This window comes from Bombina bombina, chromosome 2 (genome assembly GCF_027579735.1).
Source record: "Bombina bombina isolate aBomBom1 chromosome 2, aBomBom1.pri, whole genome shotgun sequence".
Lineage (NCBI taxonomy): Eukaryota > Metazoa > Chordata > Amphibia > Anura > Bombinatoridae > Bombina > Bombina bombina.
The window spans coordinates 329998209-330007356 of record NC_069500.1 but is presented as its reverse complement, the minus strand read 5'-3'; the positions used below and the strand labels follow the sequence as shown (position 1 = coordinate 330007356).

At 41.0% G+C, this 9148-nt stretch overlaps 1 protein-coding gene across 1 annotated transcript in view; it reads left to right on the top strand.

The window, feature by feature from the left end:
• RFC5 (replication factor C subunit 5) overlaps positions 1-9148 on the top strand; it is a gene marked incomplete in the record, with an annotated part of 128945 nt that overhangs the window by 98935 nt on the left and 20862 nt on the right.

Here is a 9148-nt window from a genome sequence, read left to right as displayed (position 1 = left end):
GCTTTTGGTATTGGTTCCCACAAGTAAGGATGACGCCGTGGACCGGACACACCTATGTTGGAGAAAACAGAATTTATGTTTACCTGATAAATTTCTTTCTCCAACGGTGTGTCCGGTCCACGGCCCGCCCTGGTTTTTTTAATCAGGTCTGATAATTTATTTTCTTTAACTACAGTCACCACGGTACCATATGGTTTCTCCTATGCAAATATTCCTCCTTAACGTCGGTCGAATGACTGGGGTAGGCGGAGCCTAGGAGGGATCATGTGACCAGCTTTGCTGGGCTCTTTGCCATTTCCTGTTGGGGAAGAGAATATCCCACAAGTAAGGATGACGCCGTGGACCGGACACACCGTTGGAGAAAGAAATTTATCAGGTAAACATAAATTCTGTTTTATGCTTACCTGATAAATTACTTTCTCTTAAAGGTGTATTCAGTCCACGGCCCGCCCTGATATTTAAGTCAGGTTCAAATTTCATTTTCAATAACTACAGTCACCACTGCACCCTATGGTTCTCTTTTTTTCTCCTAACCGTCGGTCGAATGACTGGGGGGGCGGAGCCTGAGGGGAGCTATATGGACAGCTTTGCTGTGTGCTCTCTTTGCCACTTCCTGTAGGGATTGAGAATATCCCACAAGTAAGGATGAATCCGTGGACTGAATACACCTGTAAGAGAAAGTAATTTATCAGGTAAGCATAAATTCTGTTTTTATATCCACTGTAGATGTCATAGGCGTGAGCGTGAAGCGTCATTCGGTTCCGATTGGCTGTGTGTCTCCATGGCAACCGCGTGTATACAGACTACGGTGTATCACCCTTATCCTCCTCTACTGATGTCATCACGCAACAGCGTGATTTCCACTCCTCCGTATATGCTGGTCTGCAAGCGGCTGTCATGGAAACCCACAACAAAAAAATACAACACCAACATGTTATATTAGTCCTAATATAAGGCATATGTGTAGAAGTATGAATCGATATGCCTTATATTAAGACTAATATAGGACTAATATAACATGTTGGTGTTGTATTTTTTTGTTGTGGGTTTCCATGACAGCCGCTTGTTTTTCATCAAAGACCAGTGAGTGCCTTCTTGCAAACGAGGAATATACACATATGTGAAGTGCACCCTGGCAGTTGTGGTAATGTAAGACTGTGCTTATCTCTTTTTGGAGGATATTTATATATATATATATATATATATATATATATATATATATATATATATATATATATATATACACACACACACACTTGCTTAGGTCACATAGGGTATTTTAGCATTTGCAAAGGCAATACTATGTATGTGTGATAGACTCTATTCTGACTTGGAAAAATCTGCTTTCATTCTGAGACTGAAAATACAAACTTAAGCTTTTATGATTCAGATAGAGTATACTATTTTATACAATTTTCCAATGTACTTATGTTATCAAATTGGCCTCATTCACTTGGTATGCTTATTGATATTAAAATCAGGAACAGAAATGCACAACTGGGAGATAGCTGAACACATCTGGTGAGCCAATGCCAAGAAGAATGTTTATAGCTCCCAGCAGTGTACTACTGCTGCTGCTGCTGAGCCTACATAGGAATGTTTTTCAACTAAGGATACCAAGAAAGCAAAGCAAATTTGATAATAGAAGTAAATTGGAAAGTTGTTTAAATTAGGGATGCTCCGAAATTGCTTTTCACATTTTGTCTGAAAAAGGACCAAAACCGGGGAAAATGAGACACCCCAATCCTCCTCCCGCCCTACATACTGCCCAAGAGAGATGCACCCGTCACCACTGGCAATGCTATATTTCACAACTAGAGAGAACACACACTACCCGGTGATGATGCATTGCAGTGATGTTGTAACTAAGATTGGTTGTGCCCTCCTTTCTTACACCTATCCTGGAAGTGCGGCCATGCATTGGGAAGGGCTTTCCCTTCCCCCCAGGATGCAGCCAGGTATAGTTTTGTTTTTGGATGCACGTGTGTTTGTACAGAGCAACATGTGTAATCACATAGTAGCGGGGTGGTATAAACAAGTCAAATTCTTTTTGGTTATTGGGTACAGCAAGATGGGGAGGTAAGCCAAGCACGTGTGTACGTGATATTATTAGTACCGGGTTAAATAGAATACAGCTTTCAATTAAAGCCAACTGGATGAGGGAAATGCCAGTCCTCCTCCTTGTATAGTTAACTTATCATTTTATTGTAATTATGTGCGATTAGATTTTAATGCTTTGCAAGTCTTTCTGGCAGCTAATGGGTTAAATCGCTACAGGCAGTGTTGGGTGACCTTGTTTTTTAATTAGAAACGATGCCACAGATCATAGCTAGTAAGAGTGTAAACTTGTCTGTAATGCCCATCATTTAAGTAAAAAGAATAGGTACCATAAGCTTTTTTTTTTTTTTTTTTTTAAAGTCTCAGGCTGCAACACATTATGATATAAATTGCAGTCTGCTTAGGTATTTGAAACATAGTTATGCTGGGACTTTGCCAATTTCATAGCATACACAGCATTTGAATAGTTTGTGCTTACATTAAATGCATTATATTCAGGGGAGGAACTGGCAATTACAAACAGTATTGCTGCAACAAAATCTACATATGTATAAGCAACCTTTAAATAGCCAAAGTTCTAGCTAGATGGATATCTCTGTTTTAACTTGTGTAGTGCCAATAACTGTCTAGAAGTTTGGTAAAGTGATGTTATTGTGCATACCAGACAGACACATACATAATTGTGTCCATTTTCTGTCCCACATCTGTAAAAGAGGGGAGAAAAACTCCCTGATTAAGCTAGATAATTGTTTTAAGAAATGGAGCACTAAACAAATTGCACTGGATGACCTCATTTTGCAACTCGCAGCCTTAAAGGGGCAATGTACTGTAGAACCAGCTGCGGAGTTAAACATGTACAGAAGATTAAATATTAGGTTTATTTTTGTATATGAAATAGCTGTTCCTGCTAATTATACCCACAACCCAATAAAATGTGCTTAGCTTTTAGGGAGAGCGGACCTCATTATTTACTTACACAAAGTCCTTATTTTATTTCTCACCATTTACTTTCAGACCAATACTTAGGGAGAAAATGAAAAAGGAACATTTTAGTACCTCTGTTACAACCCCACTGGGAGCATGATGACATGCATTGCATCCACTACATACATACATACACACACACACACAGTGTAGTTAGAAAATAAAAAAAAGTAATTTTCGGTTTCAATTTTCGGCCAAGGGCATCCTGAATTTTTGGTTTTGGTCTAGAATTTCTTCTATAAAGGTAAGACGAGTCCACTGATTCATCCTTTAATTGTGTGATATTATCCTCCTAACAGGAAGTGGCAAAGAGCACCACAGCAGAGCTGTCTATATAGCTCCTCCCTTAGCTCCACCCCTAGTCATTCTCTTTGCCTACTCTAAGTACTAGGAAGGGTAAAGTGAAAGAGGTGATAAAATATTAGTTTTTCATTTCTTCAAGCAAGAGTTTATTTTAAATGGTACCGGTGTGTACTATTTACTCTCAGGCAGCAGATGGATGAAGACTGCTCCCTGGAGGATGATGATCTTAGCATTTGTAACTAAGATCCATTGCTGTTCCCACAGAGGCTGAGGAGTACAGGAAACTTCAGTGTGAGGAACGGTTTCATGCTATGCAGCAGTGAGGTATGTTCAGTCATATTTTTCTGGAGAGACTGTGTATTTCAGAAAGGCTGACATTATACCCAGGAGGGTAAGGGTAAGCAGTAATCCTAGAGCTAAAAGAAGGGCATTACTTAGCTTGCATATGGAGCCAATTACAAATATGGTTGACACTGAATTGCAAATGTTTTTTTTTTTTATTTGGGAGTGCTTTAACGTTTTTGTGGGCAATGTTTTGGGCAAACTTTATTAAGGGCACACATGGCTTAACTTATGGGTCTCAGAACCCACGTGGCTAGTTATAACCGCTCTGGTGCGGTTTTCTCTTGTTAAGTGTATTCAGTCCACGGGTCATCCATTACTTATGGGATATATTCCCTTCCCAACAGGAAGTTGCAAGAGGATCACCCAAGCAGAGCTGCTATATAGCTCCTCCCCTCACATGTCATATCCAGTCATTCTCTTGCAACTGACATAGTAGGAAGGTGTGAGAGGAGTGTGGAATTTTTATACTTAATTATTTCTTCAATCAAAAGTTTATTTTAAATGGCACCGGAGTGTGCTGTTTTTTTCTCTCAGGCAGTATTTAGAAGAAGAATCTGCCTGCGTTTTCTATGATCTTAGCAGAAGTAACTAAGATCCACTGGCTGTTCTAGCACATTCTGAGGAGTGGGGTAACTTCAGAAAGGGAATAGCATGCGGGGTCCCCTGCAGATGAGGTATGTGCAGTAGAATATTTTTCTAAGGAATGGAATTGACTAAGAAAATACTGCTGATACCAATGTAATGGAAGTACAGCCTTAAATGCAGTAGCGACTGGTATCAGGCTGATGAATGTATGTACAATAAGTAATTTTCTAAGGAATGGAATTTGACTAAGAAAATACTGTTAATACTGAAGTAATGTGTGAGCCTTAACTGCAGTAGAAGCGACTGGTAGCAGGCTTATTAATAACACTACCTAACTTTTAAAGTGCATGTTTAAAATGTTTACTGGCATGTTATTCGTTTTTTGTGAGGTACTTTGGTGATAAATATTTTGGGGCATGATTTTCCACATGGCTGTCGTTTATTTCTACATAGAAACGGTTAACTGAGGTTTCCCACTGTTGTAATATGAGTGGGAGGGGCCTATTTTAGCGCTTTTTTTGCGCAGTAAAGATTCAGTTACAGTCTTCCTGCTTCTTCCTCCTTGATCCAGGACGTCTCTAGAGAGCTCAGGGGTCTTCAAAATTCATTTTGAGGGAGGTAATGAGTCACAGCAGACCTGTGACAGTGTGTTTGACTGTGATAAAAACGTTAATTATTAAATTGATTATCCGTTTTTGGGTATTAAGGGGTTAATCATCCATTTGCTAGTGGGTGCAATGCTTTGCTAACTTAATACATTTACTGTGAAGATTTGGTTGCTATAACTGATTTGGTTCATTGTTGTTTCAACTGTGACGATTTTTTGTGCTTCTTAAAGGCGCAGTAGCGTTTTTTATATTACTTGTAAACTTATTTGAAAGGATTTTCCAAGCTTGCTAGTCTCATTGCTAGTCTGTTTAAACATGTCTGACACAGATGAATCTGTTTGTTCACTATGTTTGAAGGCCAATGTGGAGCCCCACAGAAATATGTGTACTAAATGTATTGATGTCACTTTGAATAAAAGTCAATTTTCTTCTGTTAAGTGTGATCAGTCCATGGGTCATCATTACTTCTGGGATATTACTCCTCCCCAACAGGAAGTGCAAGAGGATTCACCCAGCAGAGCTGCATATAGCTCCTCCCCTCTACGTCACTCCCAGTCATTCTCTTGCACCCAACGACTAGATAGGATGTGTGAGAGGACTATGGTGATTATACTTAGTTTTATATCTTCAATCAAAAGTTTGTTATTTTAAAATAGCACCGGAGTGTGTTATTATCTCTCTGGCAGAGTTTGAAGAAGAATCTACCAGAGTTTTTGTTATGATTTTAGCCGGAGTAGTTAAGATCATATTGCTGTTTCTCGGCCATCTGAGGAGAGGTAAACTTCAGATCAGGGGACAGCGGGCAGATGAATCTGCATAGAGGTATGTAGCAGTTTTTATTTTCTGACAATGGAATTGATGAGAAAATCCTGCCATACCGATATAATGTCATGTATGTATACTTTACACTTCAGTATTCTGGGGAATGGTACTTCACTAGAATTACACTGTAAGAAATACATAAAGCTGTTTAATAACTAGAGATTATGTTTAACGTTTTTGCTGGAATGTAAAATCGTTTTCATTTGCTGAGGTACTGAGTGAATAAATGTTTGGGCACTATTTTTCCACTTGGCAGTTGCTTAATCTGTTTTCTGACAGTTTCTGTTCTCCCTCACTGCTGTGTGTGAGGGGGAGGGGCCGTTTTTTGGCGCTTTTACTACACATCAAATATTTCAGTCAGCAACTCATTGTATTCCCTGCATGATCCGGTTCATCTCTACAGAGCTCAGGGGTCTTCAAAACTTATTTTGAGGGAGGTAATTTCTCTCAGCAGAGCTGTGAGAATTATAGTTTGACTGAGATAAAAAACGTTTATTCTGTAATTTGTTTCCTGCTTTCAGAATTTGTTATCTTTGCTAATGGGATTAAACCTTTGCTAAAGTTGTGTTATTTACAAGGATTGAGGCTATAACTGTTTCAATTTATTAATTTTCAACTGTCATAGATCTTCTGTGCTTCTTAAAGGCACAGTACGTTTTAATATTATTCTAATTGAATTGTATTTCCAAGTTACAAGTTTATTTGCTAGTGTGTTAAACATGTCTGATTCAGAGGATGATACCTGTGTCATTTGTTGCAATGCCAAAGTGGAGCCCAATAGAAATTTATGTACTAACTGTATTGATGCTACTTTAAATAAAAGTCAATCTGTACAAATTGAACAAATTTCACCAAACAACGAGGGGAGAGTTATGCCGACTAACTCGCCTCACGTGTCAGTACCTACATCTCCCGCTCAGAGGGAGGTGCGTGATATTGTAGCGCCGAGTACATCTGGGCGGCCATTACAAATCACATTACAGGATATGGCTACTGTTATGACTGAGGTTTTGGCTAAATTACCAGAGCTAAGAGGTAAGCGTGATCACTCTGGGGTGAGAACAGAGTGCGCTGAAAATATTAGGGCCATGTCAGACACTGCGTCACAGGTGGCAGAACATGAGGACGGAGAGCTTCATTCTGTGGGTGACGGTTCTGATCCAAACAGACTGGATTCAGATATTTCAAATTTTAAATTTAAACTGGAAAACCTCCGTGTATTACTAGGGGAGGTGTTAGCGGCTCTGAATGATTGTAACACAGTTGCAATACCAGAGAAAATGTGTAGGTTGGATAAATATTTTGCGGTACCGACGAGTACTGAGGTTTTTCCTATACCTAAGAGACTTACTGAAATTGTTACTAAGGAGTGGGATAGACCCGGTGTGCCGTTCTCACCCCCTCCGATATTTAGAAAAATGTTTCCAATAGACGCCACCACAAGGGACTTATGGCAAACGGTCCCTAAGGTGGAGGGAGCAGTTTCTACCTTAGCTAAGCGTACCACTATCCCGGTGGAGGATAGCTGTGCTTTTTCAGATCCAATGGATAAAAAATTAGAGGGTTACCTTAAGAAAATGTTTGTTCAACAAGGTTTTATATTGCAACCCCTTGCATGCATTGCGCCGATCACGGCTGCAGCGGCATTCTGGATTGAGTCTCTGGAAGAGAACATTGGTTCAGCTACTCTGGACGACATTACGGACAGGCTTAGAGTCCTTAAACTAACTAATTCATTCATTTCGGAGGCCGTAGTACATCTTACTAAACTTACGGCGAAGAATTCAGGATTCGCCATTCAGGCACGCAGGGCGCTGTGGCTAAAATCCTGGTCAGCTGATGTTACTTCTAAGTCTAAATTGCTTAATATACCTTTCAAAGGGCAGACCTTATTCGGGCCCGGGTTGAAAGAGATTATCGCTGACATTACAGGAGGTAAAGGCCATGCCCTGCCTCAGGACAAAGCCAAAGCCAAGACTAGACAGTCTAATTTTCGTTCCTTTCGTAATTTCAAAGCAGGAGCAGCATCAACTTCCTCTGCACCAAAACAGGAAGGAGCTGTTGCTCGCTACAGACAAGGCTGGAAACCTAACCAGTCCTGGAACAAGGGCAAGCAGACTAGGAAACCTGCTGCTGCCCCTAAAACAGCATGAATTGAGGGCCCCCGATCCGGGATCGGATCTAGTGGGGGGCAGACTTTCTCTCTTCGCCCAGGCTTGGGCAAGAGATGTTCAGGATCCCTGGGCGCTAGAGATAATATCTCAGGGATACCTTCTGGACTTCAAATACTCTCCTCCAAGAGAGAGATTTCATCTGTCAAGATTGTCAACAATCCAGACAAAGAAAGAGGCGTTTCTACGCTGCGTACAAGAGCTCTTGTTAATGGGAGTAATCCATCCAGTTCCACGATCGGAACAGGGACAGGGGTTTTACTCAAATCTGTTTGTGGTTCCCAAAAAAGAGGGAACTTTCAGACCAATCCTGGACTTAAAGATCCTAAACAAATTCCTAAGAGTTCCATCGTTCAAGATGGAGACTATTCAGACAATTTTACCTATTATCCAAGAGGGTCAGTACATGACCACTGTAGATTTAAAAGATGCTTACCTTCACATACCGATTCACAAAGATCATTATCGGTACCTAAGGTTTGCCTTCCTAGACAGGCATTACCAGTTTGTGGCTCTTCCATTCGGATTGGCTACAGCTCCAAGAATCTTCACAAAGGTTCTGGGTGCTCTTCTGGCGGTACTAAGACCGCGGGGAATCTCGGTAGCTCCATACCTAGACGACATTCTGATACAAGCTTCAAGCTTTCAAACTGCCAAGTCTCATACAGAGTTAGTGCTGGCATTTCTAAGGTCACATGGATGGAAGGTGAACGAAAAGAAAAGTTCACTCGTTCCACTCACAAGAGTTCCCTTCCTGGGGACTCTTATAGATTCTGTAGAAATGAAGATTTACCTGACAGAGGACAGGCTAACAAGACTTCAAAGTGCTTGCCGCACCCTTCATTCCATTCAACACCCGTCAGTGGCTCAATGCATGGAGGTAATCGGCTTAATGGTAGCGGCAATGGACATAGTACCCTTTGCACGCTTACACCTCAGACCACTGCAACTGTGCATGCTAAGTCAGTGGAATGGGGATTACTCAGACTTATCCCCTTCTCTGAATCTGGATCAAGAGACCAGAAATTCTCTTCTATGGTGGCTTTCTCGGCCACATCTGTCCAGGGGGATGCCATTCAGCAGACCAGACTGGACAATTGTAACAACAGACGCCAGCCTTCTAGGTTGGGGTGCCGTCTGGAATTCTCTGAAGGCTCAGGGACAATGGAGTCAGGAGGAGAGTCTCCTGCCAATAAACATTCTGGAATTGAGAGCAGTTCTCAATGCCCTCCTGGCTTGGCCCCAGTTGACAACTCGGGGGTTCATCAGGTT